Below are 19553 nucleotides of genomic sequence, written 5' to 3'. Positions count from 1 at the left end.
ATTTGAGCACTTCATAGGGGCGCTACTGTCATAAATTGAGGGGTAGAACTTGTATATGGCACGTTTGGAGACTTGATTTGCGCCATTGGAGGTTGGAGTTGAAGGATTTCCTGTTTGTGTTCTTCAAACAATAGTCGCTCATTTTCCATTTCGTGGCAGCATTTTTCCAGCTTCCTTGTAAGGAGTGACTAGGAGTATTGCCAGTTCATTAGAAGTCCTCGACCCCCTAATGCATAGGATGTGAAGAAATTGCCGTATGTGATATTTTGTTCTTTCACCTCACGTTTCAGATCCATGAGAAACAGCATGCTTCGATATTTCCAAGGCAACTTGTCTGTTATAGATTTGAGTTTCGAAACATAAGAGGTACCACTACCGTACATATTTTCGTCCCATATTTTGCTGACTTATTTGATATATACACTCTCAGGCAAAAATGACGCACTACGAAGGAATTGGTAGATGTTATGTACATGTACAGACAAACAAATGATTACAATTTTAGAAAAATTGGACGATTTATTCAAGAGGCAGGGCTTCATGAACGGAGCAATTCAGTAACACATTCGTCCACCTCTGGCCCTTGTATGAGCAGTTACTAGGCTTGTCATTGATTGACAGAGTTGTTTGATGTCCTCCTAACGGACATCGTAGCAATTCTGTCCGACTGCCGCCTTAGACGGTCAAAATGCCGAGCTGATTCGACGGCCCTGCCCGTAATGCTCCGACGTTGTCAATTCGGCGACCTTTATGGGCAACGTAGGGTTCAGTAAGCACGAAGACGAGCAGTAGAAATTCTCGCCTTGTGTGGGCGGGCATTATCTTGCTGAAATGTAGGCCCAGGGTGATTTGCCATGAAGCGTAACAAAACGGGGCGCACAATATCGTCGAGTGCTGCTGTACCGTAAGGGTGCCGCGAATTACGGTCAGATAGGTCCTTTATGAAAAATGGCCACTCTCGGTTGTCGGACCTATGGCATGTGACAGTCAACTTGGTGTCCCACTGCTGCCTGGGGCGTCTCTAGACAGGTTTTTGTTGGTCAACAGAGCTCAGTTAGAAGTGGGACTCAGCACTGAAGACAATTCTACTCCATTCAATGAGACTCCAGGCCGAGGAAGTGTCTGGAGACACCCCGCACAGCGCGCGATACCAACCTGAGCGTCGCCTTCCACACGGCCCGAAAACACGGAGTGACTGTCGGGGGTGCCATTCACTTCATCAGCGGCAACCTTACGGTACAGCGGTACGTCGACGATATTTTACGCCCCGTTTTGTCGCCCCTCACGTCAAGCTATCCGAGAAATACATTTCAGCAAGATAATGCCCGCCCACACAAGGCGAGAGTTTCTGCTGTTCGTCTTCATGTTTGCCGGACCCTACCTTGGTCAGCAAGGTCACCGCCTCTCCAATTGAGAACGTTTGGAACATTACGGGCAGGAGCCTCCAACCTGCTCGGGATTTTGACGATCTAAAGCGCTAATTGGACAGAATTCTGCACAGTATTCCGCTAGAGGACATTCAACACCTCTGTCAACCAAGCCAAGCCGAACACCTTCTTGCGAAGGGCCAGAGGTGGACCAACGCATCATTGATTTCCTCAATATGTAAAGCTCTTTCCCTTGAATAAATCAGCCATTTTTTTCTTAAATTGTTATCATTTGTTTGTCTGTAAACGCATATCACATCTACCGATTTTCGTCCCATTCGGATAATTCCTTTTTTTTACTTTATTTTATTTTATTTGTCTTACGTTAGAGTGTATTATAGGAATCGGGAACATCTGCGGAAAGACACCAATTGCTCTTCTGTGGTTATATTTCCGCCGGGATTATACAATTTCATAAGTATTTCTCCTAACTTTTCTCACAGATACTATCCAATTATTTGCTGCCGATATTCTTACATGTTGTGAATTTTTAAACCACCGGGTCACACGGACCGAAGCTATACAAGTGTAAGAAACTAAACAATAAGAAGGGGGAGAAAGCCACTTCTTTGCACGTGACCCGAAAGTTATGTAGGATGCATAGAAAAATAAAGTCATCAAGAGTCTGCACAGAAAAATAAAGTCATCAAGTGTCGAACACTAGTGTTTAAATATAAAAACGTTATGAAATAACAAACTCGTTTTCAAGCAACCGTACCCAGAAGATAACACCAGGGTTAATACTACACTGCTGTCACCCTACGTGGCTGCGGTGGTAATAGAAAGCAGCCGTTGCGTTTGATAATCTTCGAGGTCGCGTTCAAGAATACAACGCAAGATCTCATGTTGCCTGTGGTATAAGAGGTGTTAGAGATAAAGCTAGTGAACTACTTATAGATGTTGACTCTGAAATTATTGGTATATCAGAGCACCACTTAAATAATTTGACAATTCAGAGGCTGCCTTTACCAGGCTACCGATTAACTGGCTGTTTCTCAAGGAGTTCCTTTGCGGGGTGGGGGAGTGCTATGTACGTAAAAAAACAGTATTCCATTTGAATCCACAGACGTATCACGACACTGCACTGAACAGATATTTGAATGTTGTGCAGCGGTAGTTGAATTTAGTGAAGCTAAACTTCTAATTGCTGTTGTTTATAGGTCCCCTAACTCCGACTTCAGAGCATTTCTGGTCAAGCTAGAGAGTGTTCTTGTGTCACTTTGTAGGAGGTACCAGAACCTAGTTACATGTGGTGACTTCAATATAAATTTTGTATAGATGTTGATAGATCTTCTAAATTCATATGATCTGATGCAGACTGTGTTTTTTCCAACAAGGATGCAGGGGAACTGTAGCACAGTCATAGACCATATTTTTATTCATTCTTCATTACTAGATCGGCATTCTGTTAGGAAAAGCGTGAATGGCCTTTCAGACCATGATGCACAAATTTTAACACTAAATGGCTTTTGTACTCAAACCAATGTCATATTTAATTAATTACAAACTATGTAGGAAAGTTATTCCAACAGCAGTAGAGAGTTTTTTAAAACTTATCAAGGAACAAGAGTGGCAGGATGTTTATAGTTTCGATAACATAGATGATATATACAATGCTTTCCTTAACACATTTCTCATGCTCTTCGAGAGTTGCTTTCCATTAGAACATTCTGAACGGGGTGCTAGCAGTAATGGGCAGTAGTGGGATAAGGACATCATATAGAACAAAGCGGGAATTATATCACAATCAAGCTACAGTGGCCTATTACAAACAGTATTGTAAGGTGCTTAGAAATGTTATTAGGAAGGCAAAGAGTATGTGGTATGCAAATAGAATAGTTAATTCACAGGATTAAATTAAAACCATGTGGTCAGTTGTTAAGGAAGTGTCTGGTCAGCAACACAAAGTCGATGATATAAAGTCAGTTCGCAATAAAAATATTTCTGTTACTGATAAATCAGAAGTATGTACACCATTTAACAATCATTTTCTGAGCATTGCTGGTGAATTAAATAGAAATTTAGTTTCTACAGGAAATCATATAACTTTCTTGGCAAATGCCTTTCCGAGATTGATGTCTGAAACACTCCTCTGTGATACAGACAAGAGGGAGATTGAGTCAATAATTACATCACTGAAGACTAAGGACTCTCATGGTTATGATGGAGTGCCTAGCAGAATACTGAAGTACTGTGCTGCACATGTTAGCCCTGTATTTAGCCGTATTTGTAATTTTTCCATTAAGAATGGTCAGTTTCCTGAGCGATTAAAGTACTCAGTAGTAAAGCCGCTTTATAATAAGGGAGAAAGGGATAATGTAGATAATTTTAGACCTATTTCTATGCGATCAGTGTCTGCAAAAGTTATTGAAAAGGCTGTGTATGTATGGACAATTGATCATTTTATATCACACGATTTGGTATCAAATGTACAGTTCGGCTTTAGAAGTCGCTTAACAACTGAAAATGCTATATTTTCTTTTCTCTGTGAGATACTGGATGGGCTGAACAAAGGTTTCGAACGCTTGACATATTTTTTGATTTAACTAAGGCATTTGATTGTGTTGATCACAAAATATTGCTCCAGAAGTTGGACCATTACGGAATACGGGGAGTAGCTCACAATTATTCACCTCTTACTTTAGCAACAGGCAGCAAAAGGTCATTATTCACAATGTTGATAACGGCAGTGATGTGGGGTCTGAGTGGGGTACTGTCAAGTGGTGGTGGGGGGGGGGGGGGGGGGTGCCCCAGGGATCAGAGTTGGGGCCGCTCCTGTTCCTTATTTATATAAATGATATGCCCTCTAGTATTACGGGTAACTCTAAAATATTTCTATTTGCTGATGACATTAGCTTGGTAGTAAAGGATGCTGTCTGCAACATTGGGTCGGTTTCAAATAGTGAAGTACAAGACCTCAGTTCATGGCTTGTAGAAAATAAACTAACGCTAAATCACAGTAAGATTCAGTTTTTACAGTTTCTAACACACAATTCAACAAAACCTGACGTTTTAATTTCACAGAAAGGGCATATGATTAGTGAAACTGAACAGTCAAATTTCTAAGTGTTCAGATAGATAGTAAGCTGTCGTGGAAAAATTAGTCTACCTTGCTTATTTTCATTCCCTTATGTTGTGTGGTATTATATTTTGGGGTAACTCTTCCCATTCTAAAAGGTTATTTTTGGCTCAGAAACGGGCTGTTCACGAGTCTGGGTATTTTGACATTGGCCTCTCAATATGTATATTCCTTATTGTCGTTTCTTGTTACCAATATTAGTTTATTCCCAAGAATAAGCAGCTTTCACTCGGTTAATACTCGGCAGAAATCAAACCTGCATTTGGATCGGACTTCCTTAACTCTTGTGCAAAAAGGTGTGCATTATACCTCTGCATCCATTTTCAGTAAGCTGCCACTCGAATTCAAAAATCTTAGCAGTAATCCACGCGCTTTCAAATCCAAACTGAAGAGTTTCCTCATGGGTCACTCCTTCTATTCCGTCGAGGATTTCCTTGAAAAAATTAAGCTGATTCTTATTGTGTAGCTGATAGCATTTACTTAAACTTATGGACTGACTTTTTTCAGGTTCATGAACATTTATTTTTATCTGTTATTACTTTTATGTTGCAATTTCATGTACTGACACGTTCCATGACCTTGGAGGGTTGCCTCTCATTTTGGTCGACGTGTAAATAAAAAAAAATAAAGAATCCTGACCGTCCTCGATACAGAGCGTGTTGGATAGCCACCCTGACCAGCGAGTTCTGCAGATCTCTCACCCACTGAGAACCTGGCAGTGGGTTGCAGAGGCACGGGTCAGTCACCAGTAACCACGGTTGATCAACTCTGGCATAGGTACGAAGCAGCATGGAATGATGTACCCGTGTCTGTCACGAAAGCTCAATTCCACTCGATTCCCGGCCCAGTTAGAGCAGTAGCTGCTGCAACTCCGCATTAAGCATTGTCCGAAATTATCATCCCAATAAAAGCTACATACCAACAGACGTCTTGAAACAAGGAAAAATTCGTAACATGGCCACATCTCTCAAAGGAATACCGATTCCTAACAAATGGGAGCTGCCACTACCGCAGCACGATTGGAAAATCGGGTAGGAAAATTTAGTGATGAAAATAATACCAGAAGGCGCCAGATCGACATGGTACAAACTGATAAACTAGACAACAGTGACCATCTCCGAACTTTACTCCATTCTGTTACAACCGTTCGCGGCATGTGGAAATTGTAATTCGGAGGTTACATTCTAACGTCGTTTTGACTGCCCGAAATTTGTCGCGAAATTCCACATAACAAGGGACACGATTCGACTAATCAATAGGACGGACCTAACGAAATATACAGGTTTCTAATGCCATGATACCGGAATGGAAACAGTTTCCCTAAGCAAGGCAACACGCAATAATGTGGATCATGGCGCACACGATTCATATAATTTTTGGACTTAACGGACGACTTACAGTGTCTGGGATACTTATGGGATGTACACAAGAAAGTAACTCGTCAACCTAAATACAGGCTTTCATACGCGAATTTGCTCAAGATTCCAATATGCATAGCTTATGATATTTTGACATAAAACCTCACGTAAAAAAATGAAATGCAATATGAATTCTACAAAAGTGCCATTTAAGAGGTAAATCAGTGGACAATTTCTTGCAGATTTCCGTACAAAAGACTGAAATGTAACATATATAAATATTTTAAAAATGAGTTTGTTTTCTATTATTATGAGAAAATGTTAAATGCTACATAAGAATTTTAAAAAAAGGTGGCAGTTTCGTGTTCTGTATTTTGTACCCTTTATATTCATCTACAAATTTAGTCCTGTACTCTTCTTAGCATACTTATTTGCACAATACGTATAATTTTCATCCTGGTATTGCACTTTTAATGGCCAGCGTTTGTTACCTCTGAGATTGGTCGTGGCGACCTGATGTTAGTCAAGAAGGCCTTTAAGGCGACGAAGACGCCATTGTCAACATCTCACTGAGTTTGAACGAGATCGCGTAATAGGGCTGCGAGAAGCTGGATATTTCTTCTGCGATATTGCAGAAAGACTTGGCAGGAAAGCAGCCACTGTACATGATGGCTGCCGCGTGTGGTCAAGAAAATACACGGTCTCGTGAAGTTTGAACGAGATCGCGTAATAGGGCTGCGAGAAGCTGGATATTACTTCTGCGATATTGCAGAAAGACTTGGCAGGAAAGCAGCCACTGTACATGATGGCTGCCGCGTGTGGTCAAGAAAATACACGGTCGCGTGAAGGTGGGACTCCGGACCGAGGGGAAAAACCACCGTGTTCGGCGTGTAGCTTTGGCGCATCGTGCTGCAACAGCAGCAGCAGTTCCAGCAGCAATTGGCACCAAAGTGCCACAACAAACTGTAAGAAGTCGGTTTCTTCAAGAACAGCTACGAGCCAAACGCCCTACAGCGTGCATTCCACTGATCCCAAACCACCGCCACTTGCGATTTCAGTGGTGTTGAGCGAGAGCTTAGTGGAGAGTAGGGTGGATACCTGTTGTGTTTTCTGACGAAAGCTGATACTACCTCAGATGCCAGCGACGGTCGTGTGTTGGTTTGGAGGGGGCCCGTTGAGAGCCTGCAGCCAATCTGCTTACGTGCTAGACACACTGGGCCTACACCTGGAGTTGTGGTCTGGGGTACGACTTCGTATGACAGCAGGACACAGCACTCTAGTAGTCTTCCCACGCACCCTACTGCACGTCTGTGAGTGAATCTGGTGACTCGGCCTAACGTGCTGCTATTCGTGAACAGCGTTCCAGGAGGTATTTTCTAAGAGGATAACGCTCGCTCACATATCGCTGTTGTAACTCAACGTGCCCGACAGAGTGTCGGCGTGTTGCCTTGGCGTGCTCGAGCACCAGATCCGTCTCCAACCGAGCACATATGGGGCGTCATTGGATGACAACTCCGGCGTCATCCACTAACAGCATTAACTGTCCGTGTACGAGTATAGAACGACCAAGCGTAACAGGCATGGAACACCGTCCCCTGATATCCGGCACCTGTACAACACAATGCATACATGTTTACATGGTGGCGTTCAACATTCTGGCGGCTACACCGGTTATTAACGTACCAGCATTTCACATTTGCAATAGCTTATCTCGGCCTTACATTGACCTGTAATCTTGCTATGTTAAGCACTTAAATATGTCACCTAGACAAATGCATTCGCAAAATTTCATTACTCTACACTGCAAACACTTCTTTCCATGTGCTGTGTTTCTATCCTACAATAATTAAGCAACTCGCAGTGCTTGAGCTGCCTGCATCTTCTCCTGAGAATATAAAGCTGCACCAATCACCTCCATAGTGACGCTTGCTTCACCATAGCCTGCACCTCCGTTTAAAAGCAACCACGGAGGGTAATTTCAGTACCTCTATCGGTTCTCCCTTCTATTCCAGTCTCGTACAGTTTGTGGAAAGAAAGATTGTCGGTATGCCTCTGTGTGGCCTCTAATCTCTCTGATTTTATCTTCATGGTCTCTTCGCGAGATATACGTAGGAGGGAGCAATATACTTCTTGACTCCTCGGTGAAGGTATGCTCTCGAAACTTCAACAAAAGCCCGTACCGAGCTACTGAGCGTCTCTCCTGCAGAGTCTTCCACTGGAGTTTATCTATCATCTCCGTAACGCTTTCGCGATTACTGAATGATCCTGTAACGAAGCGCGCTACTCTCCGTTGCATCTTCTCTATCTCTTCTATCAACCCTATCTGGTACGGATCCCACACCGGTGAGCAGTATTCAAGCAGTGGGCGAACAAGTGTACTGTAACCTACTTCCTTTCTTTTCAGATTGCATTTCCTTAGGATTCTTCCAATGAATCTCAGTCTGGCATCTGCTTTACCGACGATCAACTTTATATGATCATTCCATTTTAAATCACTCCTAATGCTTACTCCCAGATAATTTATGAAATTAAGTGCTTCCAGATGCTGACCTGCTATATTGTAGCTAAATGATAAAGGATCTTTCTTTCTATGTATTCGCAGCACATTACACTTGTCAATGTGTGCACTATACATACTGTTTGTAAATCATTTGATTTTTGCACTCGTTGTTTCTTACCTGACTGAAATTCGAACACTTCTGGCTGTCAACGCTTTGCGTCTGGCAATTGCCACTGACACTAACAACAACAATAATAATAATATGTAATACTGTCTACAAAACGATAGTAGCCATTACACAGTTACTATTGGGTCATGATGTCAATCAGCTCGTTTATTTGCTTTAATGTGAGTAATGAAGCAATTTCTGGGACATTTCAGGAACTATATACAACTCAAGAAGAAATTTTTATGAGATATTTGGCATTTGTTACACGTATATCTCGCTATTTTACTGTCATAGAAGCACATTACAAAGCAAAATGCGCTTGCACTGGGAGGACTTGGCGCAAAAGTTGTTGTTCAAACATACGTTTCACAAATATAACTTCCACCCCATACTTTTAACGACAGTATTGGAAAAAGTAGTTATTGGTAACATATGTAATCAGTGTCAGAATCTTACAGAATTATGGTGATGATGATAATAATAATAGTAATAATAATAATTATCTTTTAAAATAATTTAGTTTCGTGACAGGCACAGTGAGATCAATTTGGTTTTTACGTCTCAGAAAATATCATTTTTTCCTCAGGGGGTAAGTACCCCAGGCTGGGAACCGCCGCTCTAGGGGAACTGCTAGTGGGCCACTGATGTCGCGAAAGGGTCAGCGACGCTGAAGCTGCCTCGCAGTGCTGGGAACAGACGCGTCTATTACGGGAAGCGGAATCAACGGTTCCAGCGCCAGAAAGCAGGCGGTTTACGGACGGAAATAGCGCTGGCCGAAGGAATCTGCCGCTCGTGACGTAACGTCCACTAACTCGGCGATTGCTTCGCTTTCTATTCAAGGACTTCTCCGTCCTAGAACTACTGACACTATTGCTGGCAGGCGAGAGGCGATGCCTGACTTTCGGTAGCCCCATTCCACCCCACCCTTCTGCGAACGACCCGCACACGTGAACTCGTCCCGCCAGCAGTCGTAACGACGCCAAGTTGCCAAGCAGGCTGAATCACCTCATCTGGCGTTCCACGCACACCTTCCCCGCCGCATCAACGAAATTTGTGACGTTTTCATCGTACGGATGGCGCAGATTGTTCTCTTAACATTAACCCTTAAATGCATGTTTTTTTTATTTTTTTTATTCAAGCTGTAAAAATTACCACGTTTAGTTTATAGTGCCTACAATGCGAAAAAAATATTGAAAATTTTTTAAATTAAATTAACAAAGCATTATTGTTGACAATCGCTACAAACACAAAAACAGTCCTAATTTCAAATCTATTGTAATGACACTCTAATTAACTGTCTACACCATATCTACTTACGTTTTTAAAATAAAAAAGTAATTTTCAAACCCACAAATCAGTGCACAAAGATAAATAAAAAACGTCCCTACTTTCCGCCAAAACACACGCGCGCCAGCACATCCACACAGCTGATTGTCGAACTGGTTCAGTTTATCCTTAGATTAGATTAGATTAGATTAATTATTCATTTCATAGACCCACAAAAGAGAGGATCCTCCTGGGTGTGGAACATGTCAGATAAACACATTACAAAAATGTAATTAGAAAAACTTGAGTTTCATTAATTTTAATGATCCTCAGTCAATAAACAGTAAAATTATGTACATGAATTAAAATTAAACTTCTAATATTTACAAGTGTAATAGTTACGTCTGCTTTCATTAAATCCATCACTCACACAGTAGCTAGTTACTTGGCTATTACAACCAAGTATTGTCAAAAACTAAAGTAAATTATTCATTTCAATGATTCTCAGTTAAGAACAGTCAAATTATGTACAAGATTTAAAATTAAACCTCATCCTGCCATTTACGATCGCTATGAACAACTAGTAGCAGCTTAGCAGCTGCAGTAGAGTGTATACACTTAACTACATAACGAATTTGTTACAAAATTTTGCTCAGTATAGGATACATGGAAGAAATGAAGCGCTGCAGACCGGAAGCGCGGGACTGCTACGGTCGCAGGTTCGAATCCTGCCTCGGGCATGGATGTGTGTGCTGTCCTTAGGTTAGTTAGGTTTAAGTAGTTCTAAGTTATAGGGGACTGATGACCTAAGATGTTCAGTCCCATAGTGCTCAGAGCCATTTGAACCATTTGAAGAAATGAAGTCTGTAGCTGATCAGCTACACTATGCATTAAAGGTTTAACGAACTTTTCATGTGGCAATTTTGTCATTCTTCACCCAGTCTCCGACTATGGACCTATTTCTTTCGCGGGATATTCTACGTTTGCATATGTGCTCCACAAGCCACTGAACAGTCCGTGGCGGAGGGTAATTCGTACCAACGCAAGCTACGATCTTCAACAACTGGTATGTACATGCACAGACAACCAAATGATTACAGTTTCAGAGAAACCGGATTATTTATTCAAGAGAAAGAGCTTCACGAATTGGGCAAGTCAATAGCGCGTTCGTCCACCTCTGGCCCTCGTGCAGGCAGTTATTCGGCTTGCCATTGGGTGACAGAGTTGTCGGTTGGATTTCGGCTTGGCATTGATTGACAGAGTTGTTGGATGGGCGCAGATTGTCGTCGAAGTACACCCGCTGTGCTGTAAAGGTAATGACAACCAAAAGGCACTCGAGACCATCGCTCCAGGTTGTCGGACTACATGGCGGGCGAACGTCAGGTTGGTGTCAGTGTCCTGGACGTCTCCACACACGTCTTAGACTTGGAATCTTACTGACTGGAGTAAAATTGTCTTCAGTGGTGAGTCCCGCTTCGAACTGAGTCCCGGCGATCACCGAAGACGTGTCTGGATACGACCTGGACGACACAGTGGGAGACCAAACTGACTGTCGCCCGCCATACGGAGAGAGCATGGGAGTGACGATCTGGGGAGCAATGTCACTTCACAGCAGTACCCCTTTGGTTGTTGCCCTTCGGCTTATATTTCAGTACTATGACGCGCGCCCGCACACGAGAATATGCCTCCGTGCTTGCCAAATCCTACCTTGGCCAGCAAGGTCGTTAGAACTCCCCCCAAATGAGAATTTTGCAACATTGTGGTCAGGGCCCTACAACCGTCTCGGTAGTTCGACGGTCTAAAGCGCTAACTAAACAGAATTTGGCACGATGTCCCTCAGGAGGAATCTTGTGTCTGGTATATTATTCACTTTCGCAGCAGTCCCGAAGGTTCAAAAATGTGTGTCAAATCTTATGGGACTCAACTACTAAGGTCATCAGTCCCTAAGCTTACACACTACTTAACCTAAATTATCCTAAGCACAAACACACACACCCATGTCCGAGGGAGGACTCGAACCTCCGCCGGGACCAGCCGCACAGTCCATGACTGCAGCGCCTGAGACCGCTCGGCTAAGCCCGCGCGACAGTCCCGAAGGTTTTGTTATTTTTACCAGTGATACACAGACTTTCCTTGTAAAGTCATTGGAAAGGAACGACATTGTTGAAAGTTTATGTTGTCATCAGTGTACCGAGAAATGCATACTGGGTCCCCAAGAGACGAGATCAAGTTGCAGCTACTGAGAAATGGGATTACTGATAGGTGGATGATTTCGTTCCGAGAAACCACAGCGTTTGCTCTCAAGGCGACTCCCAGTCTTTAGCACGAAAACGAATTGCGTAAGGTTCCGCGGCGGGGAACCTTATCTGTATGTGCGGTCATCTATCACACGCCGGATAACGCTGGGAGCGGATAAGCCACGCCCGGGCCTACAGCAGGTAGATCTGCGCAGACAGCCCCGCCACACTCAGCTGACGTCACGTGTCAGCAGCCTTAATAATCACTTAAGCAATGGCTTGCAATCTTTTCCCTTAACTCCACCCCATTTCTTTCTTTTACAAATCGATACTGCCGCGGAAACGTCTATTTGATCGACCGCCGAACTTCCAAAACTCAATTGACAAATTGTCAGATCTGAATAGCTAAGAAAACTACGAGACTAACAATGCATTAACAACGGCTGGCTCGCTACGGATACATCATTCCTACATGTGTTTGTCACCCAGTATATGTTTTGCCTGTGACGTCATCGTACCAGTACAGGCGCGATTGTTACAATTAGCGTTGCGTAAAACTTGTGTAGCGTGCAAAAAGCGTTTCACTAGAACATTTGTTTGGGTGTCATTATGAAGAGCTTACGGATAACTAGTAGGGCCCAAAGTGAGACAATCACAATTTTCGCCGCAATGTAACAGAAAATCGGAAGTACATTGAGCTACGGCAGCGTCGAAAAGGAAATGGAAAAACAGTGCAAGTCGATTACGTAGTGGCCCACGGGGCATACGACGGTCAGCGACAGTTCAAACTTGTGATTTATCTATGCTGTAACCAATATATTACTCTGTGTAACCATTGCATTAAAGAGATTGATAATTAAATTACATTACATACGAAACTAATGCTACCATTTTTCCCGACGTTTTTACAAAAAATGTACGGCAGGCACCCCAACTGGGCATACAGATTTTTTTGTCTGTGACCCATCCAAGACTGAGTAAACCATGTTTCTTTTTTGAAAAAAGGAAAGAAACCGGGGTTTTTACTGTAATAGTAGTGCAGCTAACATACTGCACACGCCAGACTTATTGCAAAGAACGTAGAAAGTTGTGGTAATTCACTATATGCAGAAGGGGAAAGATTTGTACTTGAGAGAAACGGTTAAGGGATAAACAGATCAGTGTTCAGCGTCCTGTCGGATTTCATTTCGTGGAATGAAAATGGCCGTGCACTCCTCGCAGGAATCACCTCAGTTATTAAAATAGACTAGTATCGTATGTGGTTGAAATTCGAACAGCTGAGTCAGTGCATCCGATCTGTGATAAATGTCATTCATCTTAAAAAAAATGTTCAAATGTGTGTGCGAAATCTTATCGAACTTAACTGCTAAGGTCATCAGTCCCTAAGCGTACACACTACTTAACCTAAATTATCCTAAGGACAAACACACACACACATGCCCGAGGGAGGGCTCGAACCTACGTCGGGACCAGCCGCATTTATCTTAAAGTGATACATGCCACGAAAAACTGTGTCTACGGTTTTACATTCAAAAGTGCCCCATAGCAAATGCTCTGTTGTAGCTAGAGCATTCTTGAAATAATTCTTTGATTTCTCTTTAATTGATCAGTCGTTTTAAGAGAGTCCTTGTACAGTACATTGAAAAATAAATTTTGTGTCAACAGCGGCAGTCTAAGTATTTCCTTTACGACACCACAGTGTGAGTGTCGTTCTATCGCGTAAAGTAGCCTCAGAAGCGAAACGATTTGCATTATAGAATCTGCACTGTAAATTAATCATACTTTAATTATATTTCTCGAAATTAGCTGAAATTACGTACGATGTTCATTTAAATTTATCTTTCAAAATAATAACATAATTACCATTATCATCGTCCACACTATTCTTAAGGCACTGTCGACACAAAGAGTTAGTCTCTCTACCGCTTCGTCTTTCAGTACCATCGGTTACTGTTGTTCGCGGTATAGCCTAAAACAAATACAGTTTCCGTATAAGGGAAGTCGTAGTTATTCAGAATGAAGAAACTGAAAATTAGGAAGAACTCAGATTTTGTGGTCGTGGCGGCAAACAAACACAAAGTTAGTTCCGTTTCCTTTTAGACGAAAGTAATCTGTTTTGTTTTCCACTGCTGGCAACATTGACGACGTAGCAGTTGTGGCATTGTAGCTGCCCAGGGTGCGTATGTTACTGCAAATGAACTGTCTGTAGCATTTAAATACGAACGTCCCTAGCATGCGATTTCACGAAACGTTGTTATGTTTGTGTGTCATTTCTACCATAGCACCTGATCGGTGAGCAGAACAGAAGTCGGTAGCACTTCAGTTTTCTATGTTCATGCATAGGAGGTTATAATGCATGGTAGAGAAGGATTCGTCAGAGTTACAAATATGAAAGGATTTACTTCCTTTTACCACGTTCAACGGCTACGTACACAAATGATTTTTTCTTTGAACACATCTGTGGCAAAATACCTTTAGAAATGTAGAAGTTTCATTGGCCTACTTATATAATTAATATTAAAAGTCGGTACATAAATTTTCGTGTTCACGTATTAATATTATGATCCACAGACTTCAATGTTACGGCCACTACAGTTTGTCATACAAGAAAATAACCTTTTTCAAAAGATACGAGTATTATAATGAATCCTAGCAGATACACAAAAAGAGAAGAGATTTTAAATAATGTCGTTGAAAGAATTACCGACTCGTTTGTGTACGGTATTTCTAGCATGATTTAAGAGTAAAGCGCGGCATACAATAACGAATTTGATATACGGCCAAGAGTTAATAATTATGGCTGTACTTCAACTTCGAGTCACTGCAAGTCTGCTTCGGGACACTGCAAGTCTCAGGGACAAACAAATTAGTGTCTTACATTAACAGTCAGACGTACCTACTCTTTTTGGCTACTTCTGTTATTGCTGTTGCTGTGTTCGTTGCCTTCAGTACAACTGGTCTGACGCAGGTCTCAAAGCTAGTCCGCCTAGTGCAAGTCTCTTCATATCTGGATACCTAATCCAACAAACTTCCCTCTGAACCTTTTTAATGGCTCTGAGCACTATGGGACTTAACTTCTGAGGTCATCAGTCCCCTAGAACTTAGAACTACTTAAAGCTAACTAACCTAAGGACATCACACATATCCATGTCCGAGGCAGGATTCGAACCTGCGACCGTTGCGGTCGCGCGGCTCCAGACTGTAGCGCCTAGAACCGCTCGGCCACTCAGGCCGGCCCCTTTGAACCTGATTACTGTAAAACCATTCCGATGACAACAACAAGTTACAATTACTAACATACTCTTGTTGTTAATTATTGGAATTACTTGTCGATTGCTTTTTTAATAAATTACGAAGCAGGAGATTATGTGTAGTAATAGAATAGCAGCTACGCTGAAAAATAAATACGCTTGTTCCTCTTACATAATTCATCTACTGCTTTTATCAACCACTTCATATATACGCACTAGGCGGTTGTGATTAATGCGGAACCGACCTGCGCTGGAAAAAATAGTTCCAATTTTGGACACCAGGTGCAAACCTAGTGCTGTAGAGCATCTCGTCGACGTCTCCGGTACTCACGAACAAACCGTGTAAGCGGGGGTTAATAATAAAATCAACATTATGCCTTTCTCACTTGTTTGAGCTTTTCTGCCCATATTCCGTTCCTAGTCCATTACACATGAAACATTTTTATGCGTCTTTCTTGTATTCACAGCGCCAGATTTGCACCTGGTGGGCAAAATTGGAACTAAATTTTTTCCAGCATAAATAGGTTCCGCATTAACGCAGTAGAAGTTTCGGTGCCGTACGATAATTGCAGCCCACACTGGACCTGTGCGGACGGCTGCACTTTAGTTAAATAACTTTAATTATATAACTCCACTGATTTAAGAGAAAAGTAATACGTGCGTATACTGGAAAAATCAGAGCCTCTTTAATATTAAATATTAGTAGTAACCGAAATCTACGTCCCCAGTTCTTAACATTTTGATAAATTGTCAGAGTGGTTCATACTTCGTTTGTGAATGTATAGGGATTTTGATTGATATTCAGTTCTGGACATAACTTCGCTGCAAGAAATGTGACGGGAAATGCAACCTGACTGTATCACTTTGAACCAGAGACGAAAAGGCGATCGATGGAATGGCATCGTGCAAACTCGCCGAAGAAGAAGAAATTGAAAACTGCGTCTTCAGCACGAAAAGTGATGTCTTATGCCACACGGAACCACTATCAGTTCTGACGCGAGTGCGGCAAACCTTAATAAACTTCGTGCTCGAATGTGTAGCGTGCATGTTTTGCTGTTGCCAACCCTGTTCTGACACCGTGTGATTACCACCTCCTCGCAAAACTGAAGGAATATCAAAGTGAAATTGGATTTTAAGACGATGGCGGCTTTGTGAGAGTTGCTGAACAGTGATTCAGACGTGCTGATCGTGACTTCTACCGTCAGGTATACAGACTTGGCGTAAGGCAGTTGAAAGAGAAATTATGTGGAGAAAAGGCATTTTATTTCTCAACAATTGTCAAGATACTGTAAAAATATCAAAGGTATGGGAAATAAATTGGATGTTTAAAAAATCACTGTGCATTTCTTTTGGAGTCGCCTTCATATTTTCTGTTTAGTTGCATCCACAGTCCTGCAATGTTTCAGAAATGCCAATATTTTGCGGCTGGACTGTTTACGATCTTGACTCTCCACGATCGCGTTGTCCGTCTACTATGTTATTCAGACAGGGTGGCACACGAAATGTGTCATTGTTTCGTTTTTGAACAAACACTTTACTGTCAAGACAAACTCAAAGACACATATACTGTGGTCGAAAACACTTTATGGAGAATTGTTCTAACTCAGCACACGATCAATACGTCTACCATTTTGATTTCTAACTTCCTTCACACGAACACTAAGCTTGATGAACAGCGCGTCTGAACTCCATTACATCATATGGACGTTTACTGAAAATTGTTTCCCTTAGGTGCCCCCAAAGAAAGGAGTCACATGAATTGCGGTCTGGACTACTTGGGGGGGGGGGGGGGGGGGGAGCAAAATAGCTCATCATCCAAACGACCTGGAAAACTCAGTGAAATGACCCGCATGTCGAAACGCTCCTGTAAGAAATGCAGCACAGTGTTTGCAGTATGTGGCCTTGCTCCATCTTGCACGAACCATTGCGTGTTGAAGGGCAGTGCAGAAGCAAGAAGCTGTGGAACGAAGTTATTACGGAGCATGCTCAAATAACGCGCACTGTTTTTAGTTTCTTCTAGGAAAAGAGGTCCAATAAGTCTGTGACTGAAAACTGCGACCCACATTATAATCTTCAGAGTATGATGTTATCGTACATGAAGCACCTGCGGATTTTCAGTAGCCGAAAAGCGACGTTTTGTTTGTTAGCCAGAAGGTCCAATGAAAATCCGCCTCATCTGAAAACCAAACGTTGCTCAGAGTCAGTTCCCTACACTACGTCTACCGTTCAAACAGTTGTCTCTGTAGCCTGTGTTCTGCAGTGATCTCCTGAGGAGAGGTCGTGTTGCACTGGTACCTCCGGTGGTCACTTTTAAGAAGCAGTTGAACAGGGCGTCTGGATGTGTCCATTTGCACTGCTGCCTTTCTGCACGATTGGTCGGGGTTTCTCTGCAGAGAAACTCGGACCGCTCCGGCCAAGGTCATTTCGCTTCCAGTTTTGATCCTTCCTGTATAAATCGATCATACAGCCTGTGAATGGTTCTCTTGCAAGGGGTCCACCGTGTGTTTAACTGTTGTCGAAACCCGTTCTGAGACGAAACAGTATTTTTCGGTCCCGCGAAAGCGTAAGACAAATGCCGATCACTGCTGCGTTATAGGCGTCCATTGTCGGCCATGTTGTAAACATTGGTGTCCTAGCGACGGCGTCGTGATTTATGCGTGATTTCAGAAGTCATTTGTTTCTCCAAGATCTAATGCTACTGCTGTTGAGATGCACAACGGGATATCTAGTGCGACTCATAAAGTATGTACGAAACAGATGCTGACCCATTCCGTGCGCCACCTGTCGTCAGATGTCACTTGAAAATGCCGTAGCAGGACAAAATCGCTATCGTGAATACATACTCGTGCATTTAATAAACAGCCCGTGCGCAAAATATTGTCATTTCTGAATTATGGCTTCAGTAAAATCGTGGGTTAAGCCATTAGGTAGAATCCTCAGTGGAAACGCCCCTAAACCTCCCCGTCGTTCGTCGCTGCTGCACTATCCCCAGCTGCGGCTGCACAGTCACCCACCTGCACACAGCAGAAGTTATCAGTGACGCAGCCTTCGGCAGCAGCGATAAGGGGAGCCTGTATTCGCTTCCTGGATAACTTGCCGAGAGCGATCGCTCCTTCGACGCCGGCTAATCTTATCTGAGATTACGTCGCGCCGCCGACGACAGTCTCACCGTCAGGTGATCCCGTGGTCTAGTTTGGAGTTTCTGACGCACGTTCAGGGCTCTACTCTGGGACAATGGCGTCGGACAAAGCTACATCGCACAACCTTTATTTGGCCCAGCAATATTGCAAACTGCATAGACAGCCATATAAAGGGAAGAAACTTCAATACAATACAGACCTAAATTGAAACAAGCTACACGAAGTACGTGATATTCTCTCACAGTTATTAAGATTCTAGGTAGAACGAAGAATGACAAACCTATTCCACCTGCTGTACATGATATTCGAGACTGGCAAATTAGCCTCAGGCTTTACGAAAATACCAAACAATCCCACAACCACAGAGGGGAGCTGCTGACAAACATGAATATTACCGAATCACCTGGTTGATAAGTCACGGTTACAAAATACTAACATGAATTATGTGGTAGAAGTAGACCTGGGAGAAAAGTGAGTTTCATTTCACGAAAAAATTAGGAAGACACGATGACTCCACGATTTATCTTAGAAGATACGTTCAAGGGACACAAACCAACATGTATTATGTATGCTACTATGTAAAGACAAGTCGTTCTTTGACGTTGTTGGCAAAGATATCGAAAAATAGTTGACCGATTTACTTCAAATTTTTAGACGATACTAAAAGAACATTCGGACGGACATAGGATATATGTTTTCTAAATGCACATGTTGTTTGTTGTTGTTGTTGTTGTTGTTGTGGTCTTCAGTCCTGAGACCGGTTTGATGCAGCTCTCCATGCTACTCTATCCTGTGCAAGCTTCTTTATCTCCCAGTACTAACTGCAGCCTACATCCTTCTGAATATGCTTAGTGTATTCATCTCTTGGTTTCCCTCTACGATTTTTACCCTCCACGCTGCCCTCCAATGCTAAATTTGTGATCCGTTGATACCTCAGAACATGTCCTACCAACTGGTCCCTTCTTCTTGTCAAGTTGTGCCACAAACTCCCCCCCCCCCCCCCCTTCTTCTTGTCAAGTTGTGCCACAAACTCCCCCCCCCCCCCCCCCAATTGCATTCAATACCTCCTCAATAGTTATATGATCTACCCATCTAATCTTCAGTATTGTTCTGTAGCACCACATTT

The 19553-nt window shown here is 42.6% G+C and overlaps 1 protein-coding gene across 2 annotated transcripts in view; it reads right to left on the bottom strand.

The window, feature by feature from the left end:
• The window catches only part of LOC126418546 (uncharacterized), a 207570-nt gene that overhangs the window by 141810 nt on the left and 46207 nt on the right, over positions 1-19553 (bottom strand). The gene's annotated exons all lie outside the window — the stretch shown is intronic.

This window comes from Schistocerca serialis, chromosome 9 (genome assembly GCF_023864345.2).
Source record: "Schistocerca serialis cubense isolate TAMUIC-IGC-003099 chromosome 9, iqSchSeri2.2, whole genome shotgun sequence".
NCBI lineage: Eukaryota > Metazoa > Arthropoda > Insecta > Orthoptera > Acrididae > Schistocerca > Schistocerca serialis.
Note: the sequence above shows the minus strand (reverse complement) of the source record. Positions and strands in the feature narration are given on the sequence as shown.